At 42.1% G+C, this 17922-nt stretch overlaps 1 protein-coding gene across 3 annotated transcripts in view; it reads left to right on the top strand.

Moving 5' to 3' along the window:
• KIF13A (kinesin family member 13A) overlaps positions 1 to 17922 on the top strand; it is a 209641-nt gene that overhangs the window by 31428 nt on the left and 160291 nt on the right. The gene's annotated exons all lie outside the window — the stretch shown is intronic.

Below are 17922 nucleotides of genomic sequence, written 5' to 3'. Positions count from 1 at the left end.
ATTCATAGCAAGAAGGCTTTTGTGGTTACTATAATAAATATTAAGCAGAACCCTCCCCAAAGCCACTGGTCACATGCTTTGTCTCACTAGTAATTAACTTATCAATGAGCTAGGGTACACGGTGGGGACTTTTTTGTAAAAGATTTATACAATGGCAAACCAGGGCACGATAAATTTTTCTATACAAAGTGCCATTTTGACCCAGAGGAGACTAATGTAAATTTCTAATGAGCCATGATGTAGGGTGGTAGGCGAGTTTCTGCATCTCCTTTGAGATGACACACACTCGTGTGTCATCTGCTCTTGTTTTTCCTTAGGTCATTTTGCACATTGTTACATTTGACTTGTGTATTCATATGGAATGTGCTCTTGTAAAGCAAGAGGCTGTGTATCATTGGGGGAAAGGATCTATTAGAGTGTGGATTTTGCTTTAAAAGACCTGATCTTTGCACTCTCTTGGGCAGCCCTTCTATACCATAAAAGGTATTATCCAAAAGGGGTCAAGTTTGGGAACAAAAGCCTTTCCCTTAAGTGTTCCTGCGGCATAACTTACTTTTGCTTTAGAAAATCGACAGTGTTGGGGGAGTGAATCGATCTCTGTCATTGTTTTCCGAAGCTGGGAGACATTGGCTCTTTGTATTTCTTCCCCAACAAAACCAATATTCTTTTTGGACAGAGATGTGTGAATCTACAGCGTCCTCTCTCAAAATGCCACCCTTCTGCTGCCATGAGAAACCACTTCCCTACTCACTGACAATTCGTTTTAGCCATGACGCTTAGACAATGAAGTCAAGCCTGCTCTGGTGCCTTAGTGTGGTCATTCCAGCATCTCTCGGTCTGAGACTGGTAGGGAGCAGGTAATTCACTTATGTGATTCTTTATAACGTTAAGAAATGATTAGGATAAAGGCAGGGGCACCTGGGTGGCTCAGTTGGTTGGGCGTTCAGCTTTGCCTCAGGTCATGATCTCGTGGTCCATGAGTTCGAGCCCTGTGTCGCTCTGTGTCAGGCTTTGTGCTAACAGCTCAGAGCCTGGATGGAGCCTGCTTGGGATTCTGTGTCTCCCTCTCTCTCTGCCCCTCCCCCACTCACTCTGTCTCTCCCTCAAAAATAAATCAACATTAAAAAAAATTTTTTTTAAAAGAATAGGATAAAGGCATAAAAAGTGTATTCTCAGTATCAAATGGTGTTTCCTGTGCTGAGGTTTTAGTCTTTCCTTGGGCACCTGTTTTATTATTATTATTATTATTTTTAATTTTATTTTTTTAAATTTATATCCAAATTAGTTAGCATATAGTGCAACAATGATTTCAGGAGTAGATTCCTTAGTGCTCCTTACCCATTTAGCCCATCCCCCCTCCCACAACCCCTCCAGCAACCCTTATTTTGTTCTCCATATTTATGAGTCTTTTCCGTTTTGTCCCCCTCCCTGTTTTTATATTATTTTTGTTTCCCTTCCCTTAAAGTCCTCATGTGAATGAAGTCATATGATATTTGTCTTTCTTTGACTAATTTCACTTAGCATAATACACTCCAGTTCCATCCATGTAGTCGCAAATGGCAAGGTTTCATTCTTTTTGATTGCCGAGTAATACTCCATTGTATATATATACCACATCTTCTTTATCCGTTCATCCATCGATGGACATTTGGGCTCTTTCCATACTTTGGCTATTGTTGATAGTGCTGCTATAAACATGGGGGTGCACGTGTCCCTTAGAAACAGCACACCTGTATCCCTTGGATAAATGCCTAGTAGTGCAATGGCTGGGTTGTAGAGTAGTTCTATTTGTAATTTTTTGAGGAACCTCCATACTGTTTTCCAGAGTGGCTGCACCAGCTTACATTCCCACCACACTGCAAAAGAGATCCTCTTTCTCCGCATCCTTGCCAACATGTGTTGTTGCCTGAGTTGTTAATGTTAGGCATTCTGACAGGTATGAGGTGGTATCTCATTGTGGTTTTGATTTGTATTTCCCTGATGCTGAGTGACGTTGAGCATTTTTTCATGTGTCGGTTGGCCATCTGGATGTCTTCCTTGGAGAAGTGTCTATTCATGTCTTTTGGGGCAACTGTTTTAAAAAATTTTTTGTTAATTTGGAAAAAATGTGAAGTTGTAAGAATAGCAGAGTTCCACATTTTAAATCTTTTTTTGTTGATTTCCTTTCTCATTATTCAGAATATATGTATACACACACAGTTTATCTTTGAACCCCTTGGGAGTAGGTTGCAAAAATCATAGCCCTTTACCCCCTTAATACTTAAGGGCGTATTTTCTATGCATATAACAAACTTTAGAAAGCTTAACAAAATTTGAAATTTTGAAGTTAAAGGAAGAGCCTGAAAACGAAACAAAGTAGTTAGCCTTAATTATTATTTGTGTACAATTTTGCTAAAATAAATTTGTTCTCTTTCGGGAGATCTCCCTAAATAGAACTGTTTAAATCTCCTTTGAATTTTTTCTGAAACATTGTTTATATAATAAAGGAGTGTATCATTTATCTGTTTGGTTTCAGCAGTTACGAAACAACTTAGGCACCTTGTATCAGCAACCAGTTTGTACTTTTGAAGCTTCTCCTGTGGCATTCTCAACTCCATTCCTTTTCATTGCCCCGAAAGGAAATTACGATTCTGAATTTTATATATTTCTTTCCCTTAGTTTCCTTTGTAATTTAACTACTTTTGATTTTATGTTTGCCTGGTTTTAATCTTTTTTGCAAATGGAGCGATAGATACTCTTTGCACTTTCCCCCCACTTTATTTGCCCAGCTTTTGGGAAGATAGCTGTATTAAGGTACAATTTACATACAATAAAATGTACTGATTTTAAGCATACAGTTTGAAGGGATTTGGTGAACGTATGCCATTGTGCAACCAACTCCACAGTTAACTTTGGTTTTGAGAGTCATTTGTCCATGTTGATTCATGGCGCCGTAGTTCGTTCACTTTGCTGTTGTATGGCATTCCATTGTGTGACCCCAATACAGTTTATCCTTTTATTGTTTAGGCAGCTTCCAGGTTTGGACCTTTACGAGCAATGCTACTGTGAACATTGGGGTTGCTGGAGGGTAGGATAGGTGCGTGTTAAACTTTACTGTGTATGTATATGTGTACTTGTGTGTGCGTGTATATATATGTGTATATATATGTGTATATGTGTGTGTACGTATGTATATGTGTACGTATATATATGTGTATGTATACATATTATATAAAACTGTTTTCCAAGATGGTTATATCCCTACCAGAGGTAATATGGTAATGGAGCTACTTATGATAATGATACATATTATCAGACTTTAAAATTTTTATCAATTTGGGGCGCCTGGGTGGCGCAGTCGGTTAAGCGTCCGACTTCAGCCAGGTCACGATCTCACGGTCCGTGAGTTCGAGCCCCGCATCGGGCTCTGGGCTGATGGCTCGGAACCTGGAGCCTGTTTCCAATTCTGTGTCTCCCTCTCTCTCTGCCCCTCCCCCGTTCATGCTCTGTCTCTCTCTGTCCTAAAAATAAACGTTGAAAAAAAAAAATTAAAAAAAAAATTTTTTTATCAATTTGGAGCCTATGAAACACTGTCTCAATTGTGATTTTAATTTGCATTTCTTTCAGAACTAACAAGATTGAACATATTTCCATGTATTTATTGGCTGGCTGTTAATTTGCTTTGTTTTTAAAAGTACCCGCTCATTTTCTGCCCATTTTGCTCATTTTTTGCCATTCTCTAATTGATTCATAGGAGTTATTTACATACTGTACATTATTCTTTCGTCATATGCAAATATCTTTTCCCAGCTGTGGTTTCTCTTTTCACTTGATTTTCATTTCTTTTGGTTATCACAAGTTCTAATTTTAAAAATACTCAAATCTGGGGACACCTAGGTAGTTCAGTTGGTTGAGCATCCAACTTCAGCTCAGGTCATGATCTCACAGTTTGTGAGTTTGAGGCCTGCATCAGGCTCTGCACTGACAGCTCAGAGCCGGGAGCCTGCTTTGGGTTCTGTGTCTCCCCCTCTCTCTCTCTGCCCCTTCCCCGCTCATGCTCGCACATGCTCTGTCTCTGTCTCTCTCAAAAATAAAGAAAATGTTGAAAAAAATTAAAAATAGTCAAATCTAGGGGCACCTGGTTGGCTCACTCGGAAAAGTATGTAACTCATGATCTCGCGAGGTCATGACTTCGAACCCCAGGTTGGGTGTAGAGATTACTAAAAACAAAACAAAACAAAACAAAAAACTTAAAAAAAAATACCCAAATCAACCCTTTACCTTTATTTAAGGTTAATAATGTCTTGTGTCTTGTTTTAAAAAGTTTTTTTGCTATCCAAAGGTCATAAAAGTACTCTCGTGTGTTTTCTTCTACAAATTTTAAAGTTTTGCACTTCGCATTTAAATCCTTGAAATGGATTTTTGAAAATACAGCATGAAGTAGGGATTCATCTTCCCTCCATATAGATAACCTGTTGCCCCAGCACTGTTTACTGATGGCGCAGCCTTTCCCGCTGATCTGTGATAGGAGCTCTGTCATATCAGTTTTCCAGATAACTGAGGATCATTTTCTGAGCTCTTGACTCTGTTTCAGTGTTGGGTTTGTCTATCCCTGGGGCAGTACCACTCTGTCCACATTACTGATCACTGTGAGACCAGCCTCCCCGCTGTGCTCTGCTCTCCGGATGGCTTGGCCCTTAGATTTCCATTGAGAAACCATCTTATGGTTGCATTGGGTATATAACTCAATGTGGAAGGAATGGACTTCACAGTACTGAATTTCCTAACCCAAGAATATGGTGTCTCCCTCATTTATTTTCTTTAATAGTAGAAATTTTACATTTAAAAAGTCTTCGTAAAGTTTTTATACAACTTTTGTTAGATTTGTACTCAGGTCCTTAAAAATAGTTTTGTTAATTGTAAGTGGTATCTTGTAAAAAACTTTTATATTCAAGTATATATATGGGGGGGAGGGGGAATTGATACGTGTATTTTTTTGTATAAATGTACAGTTTACTTAATTTTAAAACTAAACACCAGAACCCAAATCAAAAACCAGAACGTTAGCTGCTTCCAAGAAGCCTTCCTTAGGTTCCCTCTGGATTACTGCCTTTCTCCAGGGCCCAGCACTGTCCTAAGTTCCAAAGTGGGGGTAGTAAACTATAGCATATGCTTTCTTCTGTGTCTGGCTTCATTGGCTCAGTATTGCTTTTGTGAAGTCTGATTTGTTGTTGTACAGTGTTTATTCTCATTGCTGTGGAGTAATCAGTTGTGTGAATACACCACAGGGAGTCAGTTTAAGTCCCGTTTCCCCCGCCCCCCCCCTTTTATTTATAATGTTTCTTTATTTTTGAGGGGGTGGGGGGACAGAGGATCCAAAACGGGCTCTGCGGTGACAGTAGCATGCCTGATGCAGGGCTTGAACTCATGAACTGCGAGATCATGACCTGAGCCGAAGTCGGAAGCTCAACTAACTGAGCCACCCAGGTGCCTCCAAGTTGCATTTTCTGAGTCTTTTTCTGTGGTAGCTTAGAAATTCTGTTGGCTTTAGTATATACTGACTTTTATTGGCAGTTAGCTTTGCTAAATTCTCATTAATTCTAGTATCTCTTTGCTGATGGTTTTGGACTCTATAGTTTGTTGATACTGATATTCTGGTTTTATTTTTTCCTGATTCTTTAAAAAAAATTTTTTTTTAATATTTATTTTTGAGAGAGAGAGAGCATGAGTGGTGGAAGGGGCAGAGAGAGAGGGAGACACAGAATCCGAGGCAGGCTCCAGGTTTTGAGCTGTCAGCACAGAGCTCAACCCCTGATGCCGGGCTCGAACTCACAAGCTGTGAGATCATGACCTGAGCCAAAGTCAGATGCTTAACCTGAGCCACCCAGGCGCCCTTCCTAGTTCTTACAGCTTTCATTTCTTTGGATTGAGATAAGAAACCAGCATAAAACAAGTCCGATGTAAAAATAATGGGATATATATTTTATGAATAAGTTACTTAGGTTTTCTTTAGATTTTGGAAGTGAAATTGAGTTGGAATCTCTAGTGTACTTTTTTTTTAAATTAAAAAATAAAATTTTTTTTTAATGTTTATGTATTTCTGAGACAGAGAGAGACAGAGCACGAGTGGGGGAGGGGCAGAGAGAGAAGGAGACACAGAATTTGAAGCAGGCTCCAGGCTCTGAGCCATCAGCCCAGAGCCCCATGCGGGGCTCGAACCCACGAACCGTGAGATCATGACCTGAGCCGAAGTCGGCCGCTCAACTGACTGAGCCACCCAGGCGCCCCTCTAGTGTACTTTTTATGGCTTTGGGGTTCTGCTGCCTTCCAGTGTCTGTGAGGTTTGGGAGGACTGAGACCAAGGGTGCCCCCTGCTTTGTTCTTGACTTCCAGTTCTTGAGTATGAATTTTTTGTGTGGTCTTGATGAGCTGTCACAATTGGTTAATCTCTTATTAGTTTATCAGTGCACTTGGATATCCAAATGATGTAGGAGGGTGGTAATTTGTTCTAGCATATATGTTTGTTTTTTAATAGGGGTGCCTGGGTGGCTCAGTCGGTGAAGCGTCCGACTTCGGCTCAGGTCATGATCTCACGGTTGGTGGGTTCGAGCCCCACATGGGGCTCTGTGCTGACAGCTTGGAGCCTGGAGCCTGCTTCGGATTCTGTGTCTCCCTCTCTCTCTGCCCCTCCCCTGCTCATTCTCATTCTCTCTCTCTTTCTCTTTCTCTCTCTCTTTCTCTCTCTCTCTCTCTCTGGCAAAAATAAATAAACATAAAAGAAAATAAAAAAAATTAATTGAGTGAAAATAGGTTTGGGGCATACTGAACCCAGGAAGGCAAACATCAGTTCCACTCTTTTGAGTCTGCACCTGGAGGGCTCTAGTGTATATGTGTCAGTTGAAACTCCTCCTAGAAAACAGAGTGGATTTTAAGAGAAAGTTAAATTCACAAAAAGTCTTGAATCACATATCAGGTGATTTCTCAGAAGATGACAGTGATGAAGGCAGTAAGTCTCACCTGGGAAGTCAGGGGAATTTTTTTTTTTTTTTTTTTTTAACCTACAAATTAAAGCTGGAGTGATGACCCTGTGTACAAATGTAATTATAGCCTGGGATTCCAAGTATTGAGAGACATCCTTAATAAGTATGTGATGATTCAAAAAGCATATCTTTCTAGCTCATGATTCCTTTTTCCTTTCTGTTGAGGATGGATGCGGGGAAGTGATAAACAACGCAGTTGATGATCTCTTAACTGGTGTGCATTTTACAAAACTCCCTGCGTTAACTGTGCTCCCTTCTTTCTGTAACATGGTATCCATGGTGGGGGGACTGTCCAGAGACATCCCTGTAAGATGCCCAAGCATGTCCGTCCCGCTCCGTGGAGTTGTAAGCCACCAGGTGTCAGCAGTATTTGTTTCTAAGTTATGGAACTCAATTAATAATATTTAAATTGAATTGATGGAATCTGAACTCAGAAAGATGCACTTTCTATGAAGGAATCAGTGCAGGTGTGGTCTCGAAATGTGGCTTCCAGATCAGCAACAGCAGTACCCTCTGGGAACTTGTTAAAAATGCAGCTTCCTGGGCCCCACCTACGGAATGAGAAACCTCTGGGGGAAAACTCTACAAATCTGTGGTTTTTACCAAGCCCTCCGGGTGACTCTGAAGTGTTAACATTTGAGAACCACTATGCTAACAAATACTATGTTTGAATGAAGTACAGGAAGGAAAGGAAGATAAAAGTACAGGAGGGTTCTTCATTCAGTTTGTCAAAGATGTTTTAGTTTCTGATGCTCTTTAAAGAAACAGAAACCAAAAATTAACACTGCATCATGGTGAGGTGTACGTAGAACTCCATTCAGCAGACCATTCTCAAAGAAATGGCCTTTGCCTCCAGATCTATGGATTGGTTGAATAAATGAACTTATATATGATCTAAATGAACATTAAAATGTTTAAAAATAGGGGCACCTGGTGGCTCAGTCGGTTGAGCATCCGACTTCAGCTCAGGTCACGATCTTGCGGTCCGTGAGTTCGAGCCCCGTGTCGGGCTCTGGGCTGATGGCTCAGAGCCTGGAGCCTGCTTCCGATTCTGTGTCTCCCTCTCTCTCTGCCCCTCCCCCGTTCATTCTCTGTCTCTCTCTGTCTCAAAAATAAATAAATGTTAAAAAAAAAATAAAAAAAATGTTTAAAAATACAAGTGTTGGCATTTACGATTCCCCACTTTAATTTGCTTCTTCCACTTGCTGTCCAGCTGCCAAAGCCTGCCCATAACTGAGGAGGGCTTTGTGCTGATTAATTTAAGAACTGGGACTGATACGTATCCAGGGAATGATAGCCCATGGTCAGCCAGTGTCTGGTCTGAAATACCTCATGTAATCCTTACAACAACTTTTATGACATGGGTACCCATTTTAGAGATGGGGTGGGGCTCATATTTGAAGATTGTACAGATAAGTAAATGGCAGCACCAGAATTTAAACCTAGATTTGCTGTAGGTCATTGTGTTGGTGGCATAGTGTAAATGCCGTGAACAGAAATATGTATGTTGATAGAGAATGCTTTGCATCATTTAGTATAAAGAGAACAAGTGATTTGGTGTCTGTGGTGAGGCCTTCTAGTTCTGACCATGGGCTTTCCCCTGCCCCAGCATTTCCAGTAATGATGTACATAATAGTATATGCACAACCCCCCTTTTTCTGAATCCTGTGTATTCTGAGTTTCTGCTGTATTTCACTGTGTATTGAGAATCAAAGCAAAAAGTAAATGTATTAGTTTGCTAGGACTGCCATAATAAAGTACGTAGACTATGTGGTTTAAATAACAGAACTTAATTTTCTTACAGTCCTAGAGGTTAGAAGTCTCTGAGGCCCCTCTCTAGCTCGTCGATGCCTGTCTTCTCTCTGTGTGTTCAGATTGTCATCCCTCTGTGCGTGACCGTGTCTTGATCTCTTTTTGTCACAAGGACACTGATCATATTGGATTAGGGTCCACCCTAATGGCTTCATTTTTAATGTAAAATGAAAATGTAAAAAGCCTCTTTAAAGACCCCATCTCCAAATCTAGTCATGTTCTGAGGTACAGGGGGGTTGGGACTTCAATATATGAATTTAGTGGTGGTGGTGAGGCACAGTTAAGCCTTTAATAAACAGCTAAGATGTTTTTAGGTAATTAGTTCCTCCACAAGGTCAAGATCTTTGATTTGAGATTTGAATGTCCTTGACTTCTCTTTCTTTAATATAATTAGACCAGAGTTCATGGAACCAGGCTGTTTGAAATCCAAGTGAGAGCAAACCAGCTTCTTAATGGGTTTTAGGAGAGTAATATATTTGAGTAGCAGAATAGATTCCATCCTTCACAGACCAATTAAAGCCTCTTTGATGATTTAGAATCACAGATGTTAATCCTAGCCAATTAAAAAGTTTGTCATAAAAAACTGCTAACTTCAGGAATTCTTGTGATAGGGGGAAAAACTTGTAGGACTTGAAATGCAAATAATCCTGTTTTTACATCAAGTTAATTATGCAGCCATCACTCCCAACTCCTGCCTTCAGCTGTATTTTCCATACACTCCTGTGAGATCTCCTGAAAACCCATCAGTTAGCTGTGTCTGGTAAGGGGCTATGGACATTCGTGCTTAATTCTACTTGTGCATCTTGAAAGAGGAGAGAAACAGTGATTACAAAGACAAAGCATGCACTTTGTAGGATTGAATTTTGACCCCTAGTTGGGGGTGAATCTGTATAGGTTCACTAGCAGTATTTTCCTCCCCATATGTAAAGTCAGTGAAACAGTAACTCTTTATCCGTAATGAATAATTTGCATGCTAATCCCCTGTTACTTCTTGTGGCTCTTGGACCACCAGCATAAGCATTCCCTGGGAGCTTGTTAGAAATGCGGAATCCCAGTCCCCAGCCAAGATTTGGTGGTTTGAAATCTGTATTATTTTTTTAATTTTTTTACATTTATTTATTGTTGACAGAGAGAGAGAGAGAGAGAGAGACAGTGCATGAATGAGAAAGGGGTAGAGAGAGAGGGAGACACAGAATCCGAAGCAGGCTCCAGGCTCCCAGCCGTCAGCACAGAGCCCGAGGCAGGGCTTGAACTCACGAACCGTGAGATCATGACCTGAGCCGAAGTCGGACGCTTACCTGACTGAGCCACCCGGGGGCCCCTGAAATCTGTATTTTAACAAGATTCCCAGGTAATTTGCATACATATTCAAGCGTCAGAAGGACTGCTCTAGATGTTGGTAGTAGCAGGACTTTAACTGAACTTTTTATTAAAAAATATTCAGCAGTGCATTTCCTCTCTGTTTTTTGCTCCGGTGTTCACCCCAGTTGGTCTAGGCAGAATGCTGAAGACCTCTCTCTGGCTCATCACTTACCAACTGCATAACTTCTTCAATTTCCTCATTTCCAAAGAGGATATAGGACCTAGAGCTGAAAGATTGAAGGAGTAAACTAGGTAGTATTCTTAGAACAGGGCTGGGCGCACTAAGTTCAGTCATGTGGACTTTTGCTGTTATTATCCTTATTAATTATTACCACCACCGTTACTGCTGCCACTACCACAGCCAAGCCAAACAGCAGTTACTTAGTCTAGGGGAATGCCTACTGCAGAAGCAGTGATGGTAATAAATGTTGCCATTACTTTACGATGAACCGTTCTCGCCATGAATACAGATGTCATACCAACCCACCAGATTATTTACCCGAACTTCTAATTTAAAAAAAAAATTTTTTTTAATGTTTATTTATTTTTGAGAAAGACAGAGTGCGAGCTGGGGAGGGGCTGAGAGAGGGAGACACAGAATCTGAAGCAAGCTCCAGGCTCTGAGCTGTCAGCACAGAGCCCAACGCGGGGCTCGAACCCACGAACCATGAGACTATGACCTGAGCTGAAGTCGGACGGTTACCCGACTGAGCCACCCAGGCGCCCCACTTCTAATTTTTTTTTTGAAGTCGTCTCCGCTGCCATCATGGGGCTTGAATTCGTGAGTATGAGATTAAGAGTTGCACACTTTATCGGTTGAGCCAGCTACGTGCCCCAGTTTACCTGAACTTTATTTATTTATTTGGCCTGAACTTTTAAGTCCCTCTTTGAAACACTCACAGGACTGTAACAAAATATTTAAAAGCTTAGAGGAGAAAAAGTCCCCATGAGCCATCCATTTTTTTCCCGTGCCTATACACCATGAAGAAACTAAAGAAGAAACTCAACCTCCGTGTTTTAGTCAGGAGTTCTTTGTTTAACAGAAACCATTGTGTCCTCAGCAGGAAAGCCCTAGCTGGGAATAGTTAGTGCATGCGTGCGTTTGTGTTAAAGCCAGCAATCCAGAGGCCTGGGCTCTGGTACTATCTGCCATTGGCTTGCCATGTGGACCTGGACAGGTTACGTATATGTGAAATGAGATTGGACTGGATCATTGCTGGTAATCTGTGATCTTGTGAGTGCATGTAGCATTCCAGTATAGCCCCTGTGAGACTTCATTTCCATTTCAAATGCTTAAACTCTCAGCCTCTAAAGAAGATTGCATTCAGTGACAGCAAGAGGGTTGAAGAGTAAGCTTAGGCTGGGATGGCCTTGAGGAGCTATTCTAAATAAAAACAAATCAGATATAACTTAACATTTCTTTGTTAGGTTACACTGAAGTATATCATCACTGCTTTGCTGGATGTTGGATTTCAGATATACTAAAACATCTGTTACTAAGATATGCACCAGGATGTCTTATGTCTTCCTTGCAGGAAATATTGTTTATAGATGTCTTCTGTTGTTTTAATATTGTTAATATGTAGCAGATGCGCGGAAGGGGTGCAGGGGAGAGGATGGTGAAAGCATCTTGGAGCACCTTAGAGTTTTTCCAAGATTTAAATTGGCTTCTCTTTGAATTTTTATTCTGTTGGCCCAAATAATGGAGGTCTTTAAGAAGAAGGAATTTGTGCCAACCTGCTTTCCTAGCAGTTGCATGTACAATAGGGTTAAACAGCTCTTGTCTTTATCATCATAGGGTTTTTGACATGCACGGCTATAAAAATTTCATGAGAGTGATTGACTAAATTGAGCTGGTTTTACAGGATGGGTAAATAAAAATTAGCTGAGTGCATCCCATGTATAAAAACACTCCCCGCTCTTTGCTGGGTAAGATGTAGCCTCCAAAGGAGTTAGTTCTAAGGACTCTAAGTTTCAAGATAATGATTCAAGGAAAATCTACATACGGCAAGAGGAAGGAAGAAGGGGATTTTTTTTTTTCTTAAAGTACCACATTGAATCCATTATAGCTCAGAAAACTGAGATACTAGTTTCTGACATTTCAGTGAGATTTCGTTGCCAAATTTCCAGGGGAAAAGGATATTTGAAAGTTAATGTTCCTTTATTCTTTGCACGAAGTTTGTTTTAGATCAAGTCACAAGCATATGTTTCAAGGCTGCCATAGTGTAATAAGTGATCTTCCTCATTAGGTGAAAGGGTCAAATTTCCTCATCTTTCAGGACCAGTGTGTATGTTTCCTCTTCATAAACACCTTTGTGATTTCCTCTTCTGGGAGCGATGCCTCTACCCTCCGAACTTAGGAGCACTTCAGACCTTTCTTACCGCATTGATCACGCTTTATGTTATTTTTCCATTTTTGTAAGCTGGTTTCATTACCCTCCCTCTCTTCCTTCCTTACATCCAATACGTCTTTGTTGAACACCTACTATGTGTCAGGTACTGTGCTTTAATCTCTAACTGGATTGAAATCTGTTTAAGAGCAGGTTGTCCATTCTTACACTGGACAACCAGTAGTCCGATGAATACTGATGCTTGAGTTGCTGACGTCCATCTCTAGAATTCTGTAATTTCACTTCTCAGAAGCCTGACCAGGTCACCCCAGCCGTCCATTTAAAAAAATTTTTTTAAATATTTATTTATTTTTGAGAGAGACAGAGACAGAATGCGAGTGGGTTAGGGGCAGAGAGAGAGGGAGACACAGAATCTAAAGCTGGCTCCAGGCCCCGAGCTGTCAGCACAGAGCCCGACACGGGGCTCGAACTCACAAACCGTGAGATCATGACCTGAGCTGACCCTGGATGCTCAACCGACTGAGCCACCCAGGTGCCCCTCGGCTGTGCATTTAAAAGGCATCTTTGCGTCCCATAACTGTAGGAAGAGACCTTTTGTCACTTTTTGAAAACAACACGATTGGACATAGTGTGCCTTCAGGGGTATGGACGTGCTCCTGCAAGTTATGTTCGTTCAGCAGTTACAAGAAGAAACGTCTATGGAGGATGAAGGAGCAAAATAGCTAAAGGTCACTGCTAACAGCCCTGAAGTCACAATGCAGTCCGTATTGAGACTGTGCTTTCTGTTGGGTTTAGGACCAGCCAGTGATAATAGCTCTTGGAATTTCTAGAGACTCCCATTGCTCTTCTCCACTGTGGATCGTTGGTGGCCAGTCCTGAATTTAGACTCCCTTTTCCTTTCCTCTGGAAACTTAGAACTTTCTAGTTGCTGCTACCCATTTTTTTCGGAGGAGATGCAAACACATAAACGCATGTATAAGCCTGCTTCCTGGAAATTCCATTATGCTTGTCAAAACGAAGGCTACATCTTAAAAAAAACCCTTCTTTTTATTTAAAAAAATGTTTTTGATATTTATTTATTTTTGAGAGAGAGAGACAGACTGTGAGTGGGGGAGGAGCAGAGAGAGAGGGAGACACAGAATCGGAAGCAGGCTCCAGGCTCTGAGCTGTCAGCACAGAGCCTGATGCGGGGCTCAAACTCACGGACTGTGAGATCATGACCTGAGCTGGACAGTTAACCTCCTGAGCCACCCAGGCTCCCCTCAAAATGAGTGCTACGCTTTTTTAAATGATGTGTTAACATAATAATTTTGCTTGTGATACCGACAGTTGAGATTGTTGCGCTGCTGACTTTGGGATGTGTTTGTGCACTTCCCTGAGCCCCCTTCTGAACTAGGGTAATAGTAGCCACATGATGGGATTGCTGTGATGAGATGAAGCAGTATGTGTAGAATAGCACTGGCATGGCCCTTAGTGCCTGTAACTCCTTCTCCTCCCTTTTTCTTCTCACAGCATTGCGTGGGACTGTGGCACATGGGGTGGTGCCTCCATGGAAGCCTCTCAGATATGAGGCGTCTGGGGCCTGGGGGAGTTGAGGGGGGGGGGAGAGAGAGAGGGAGAGAGAAAGAGAGAGGGAGGGAGGGAGAGAGAAGGAGAGAGAGAGAGGGAGAGGGAGAGAGGGAGGGAAGGAGAGAGATGGAGGGAGGGAGGGAGAGGGAGGGAGAGAGGGAGGGAGGAAGAGGGAGAAAGAGAGGGAGGGAAGGAGAGAGATGGAGGGAGGGAGGGAGAGAGGGAGGGAGGGAGAGAGGGAGGGAGGAAGAGGGAGAAAGAGAGGGAGGGGGAGAGAGAGAGAGGGAGGGAGGGAGAGAGAGAGGGAGGGAGGGAGAGGGAGAGAGGGAGAGGGAGGGAGGGAGAGAGAGAGAGAGGGAGGGAGAGGGAGAGAGAGAGAGGGAGGGAGGGAGAGGGAGAGAGGGAGGGAAGGAGAGAGATGGAGGGAGGGAGAGGGAGAGGGAGGGAGGGAGAGAGAGAGGGAGGGAGGGAGAGGGAGGGAGAGAGGGAGGGAGAGAGGGAGAGAGAGAGAGAGGGAGGAAGAGGGAGAAAAAGAGGGAGGGGGAGAGAGGGAGAGAGAGAGAGAGAGAGAGGGAGAGAGAGGGAGAGACCGTACTGCTTTACTCAAAGTTCGGGGGCCCTGTTCCAAATGAGTAATTCCGCTTTTTTAAAGCCTCATGTGTCCTAATCAGGTAGTGTAAATTGGCTTTTGAATTTTGAAGTCAACCCGTGTTTTGTTACACACCTGTATAAATCTAAGAAGATACAAGTTTTTGTTTACAAGGTTCAGTCTTCTAAAACTGTCAACGGTGAGGGGGCCTGGGTGGCTCAGTTGGTTAATCGTCCAGCTTCGGCTCAGGTCATGATCTCACGGTTTGTGAGATCGAGCCCTGGGTCGGGCTCTGCACTGACAGTGTGGAGCCCGCTTGGGATTCTCTCTCTCTCTCTCTCTCTCTCTCTCTCTCTCTCTCTCTCTCCTTCTGTCTCTGCCCCTCCCCACACACGTGCATTCTCTCTGTCTCTGAAAAATAAACAAACAACAAAAAAATAGTTTATGTGCTTCGCATAATCATCACAAAACCCCATTAATTCTATTTTCTAAATGAGGCAACTGAGCTCAGTGGAGTTAGGTAATTTGCCCAAGTCACCCAGCTGGTAAGTGGTGAGAGCCACAGCACTCAGCCAGACGCTCAGGCTCCTGTCTGCATGTGAACTCTTTCCCCACCGTGCCTGCTCTGTCGTGTCTAGCTCTACTTGTGAGGTTTCTAACAAAGAAGAATGCAGTTGGAATGTACTCTTTCCTTTGTTGTTGAGAGGAGAAATCGCTCTTCGATACATCCTTTACAGATGCTGTAACATCTTAATATACCTGTACTTTCTGGGGTTTCCTTGGCTGTCATCGTGCGACAACTTTTAAAGCCACCTTCTCCAATCATGTCACTCATAGAAGAAACCGAGACCCAGATAAGTTCAACAGCATGAAGGTCACAGAGCTTTTCTGTTGTATAAAGGAACAATGGTATATTTCAGATATTGTTATTTTACCATGAATTGATTCCCCCCCCCCCCCCCCCCCCAGTTAAGCTTTTTGGATAACCTTGAGCAAATAAAAAGCTTGACTGTTTCCTCTGCTTTACTCTATTGTGGTTTCCCTGGGGCTGGCAATGGTTTTCAAAAGGTATGTATTCCAGAGCGGGAGAAATCATTTGCCGAAGTTAAGCAAACTCTCCATGGGATGTTGATGCTCCTCACTCCCCTTTTCTTTTTCTGTCCTCACAGACTTCCTCCTTGCGTCCACCCTCACTCCTTTATCTGAGTCACGCCCCCTGGTCCCTACGCAGGCTTCCCAGAGCTTGCGTTGTTTTTCTCAAAGTTGTGCGGAAGTGGTCTGCTGAGGAAGGACCAGGGTGACGCGTGCCAGAGTATTTGGGTGACCCTCCCAGCACGTGCAGTTTGGTGGGTCAGGTAATGGTTTGCTGGCCCACCAGTTTGTTGGAGAGCAAAAGCAGGTGTCCAAGTAACCCCCCAAAAATAGATTCATGGACAGGAGAGAGGAAGCTGCTACAGACGTTCCCTGCTTTTTCAAAGATCTAAAAACCTTATGTAACTACTCAGAGATTTCTAGAAATGGATTTTGTTAGGTCCCCACATTACTATCTGTTTTTCATCTGGCTGGCTCTGGTGTTTAATTGCATTTGCTATACGAACCCTTCTGTGATATTCTTCGCCGTGCGGAGGACATTCAGGCACACCGTATTTATGCAATATTTAGGTGATTTCCAAAATGGAGCATGGTGCCAAATATGAATTTAAAATTATATACAATGTCTACACCATGGCCCCATTTCTGGAAAGAGGGAAGGTGTGTATGTGTGTGTATAGCATATGTTAGTGGTTCTCAAACTTTGGCACTCATGAGGATCATCTCGAAGGCTTTTTAAAATACGGATTGCTGGTCCCACCCATAGCATTTCTTATTCAGTAGGTCTGGGTTGCAGTCTGAGAATTTGCTTTTCTAACAAGTTATGAGATACTGATGATATTGGTCTGGGGACCACATTTTGAGAACCATTCTAGGGAAGAGAAGCATAGTAAAAAGTCTTTGGGGTAATTCAATAATGTTAATAGAAGGTATCTCATACCTGGTTAATGGGATTACAGGGGCTCTTTATTTTCTCTTTTACTTTTTTTTTTTTTAACCAGTGAGTATTACTATTATCAGAAGAAACAGCATTTAAAGTTTTTTAAGTTTCTAGTACTTATATTCTCATGAACACATGTAGTTTCTTTTTTTTTCTTTTAAAAATTTTTAAAAAATGTTTATATATGAGAGAGAGAGACAGTGCATGAACGGGGGAGCGGCAGAGAGAGAGAGGAAGACACAGAATCTGAAGCAGGCTCCAGGCTCCGAGCTGTCAGTAAAGAGCCCGATGCAGAGCTCAAATCCATGAGCCACACTGTGAGATCATGACCTGAGCCAAAGTCGGATGCCCAACCACCTGAGCCACCCAGGTACTCTGCTTTTTTTTTTTTTTTTTTAAGTAGACTTCATGCCCATCATGGGGCTTGAACTCATGACCTCAAAATCAAGAGCTGCATGCTCTCGTGACTGAGCCAGCCAGGTGCCCCCCACTTATAGTTTCTATTATCCTCTATTGTCTATTCTTACACTACTGCCATTATAAAAACGAAAAAACTAAAAAAAAACAAAAAAAACCCAAACCCTTAAAAAAAAAAAACTGCTTCAGATCCCGTCTGCCTCTTTCTCTGCTCCTCCCTCCCATTCATGCTGTCTCTCAAAAGTAGATAAACATTTAAAAAAATACAATATTTAAATAAATAAACAAACAAATAAATAAAAAGCTTTGCAAATTCAGTGCTTTGTGTTCCTTGTTTTTATTTTGTCTTTCCATGAGGTGAGCTTTTTGAAGGGTGTATTTGTCACGTGGAGTTATTTCCGTCGCGAACACATGGTAGGTGTTCAGTAGGTTCTTGACAGTGCAGTTAGTTACGATATCAGATTCTTTCATGGCATGTCACTTAAGACCCCAGGAGATCCTCTTTCATTAGTAGGAGTTGTATTTGATGTCCTTTTGGAAGAGAAAGGTCTTCTCAGAATCTGAAGAAGAGTAAAGCATTTGTCTAAGGCAGCAAAAGAAGTCAGGACCAGAATGAGAGTCTAGCTCACTTGATCTCAAAATCAATCAATCAACCACCAACCAAAAATGAAATGAAATGAAATAAAATAAAATACTTGGCACTGAACTAGCACTTTGTCATGTAATAGGCTCTACATAGTTTGGCCCTTCTGGTTTTAGGAATAATAGGTG

The sequence above is a fragment of the Lynx rufus genome, unplaced genomic scaffold (assembly GCF_022079265.1).
Source record: "Lynx rufus isolate CCGP_SWC_20201006 ecotype Redwood Valley unplaced genomic scaffold, mLynRuf1.p SCAF_6, whole genome shotgun sequence".
Lineage (NCBI taxonomy): Eukaryota > Metazoa > Chordata > Mammalia > Carnivora > Felidae > Lynx > Lynx rufus.
Note: the sequence above shows the minus strand (reverse complement) of the source record. Positions and strands in the feature narration are given on the sequence as shown.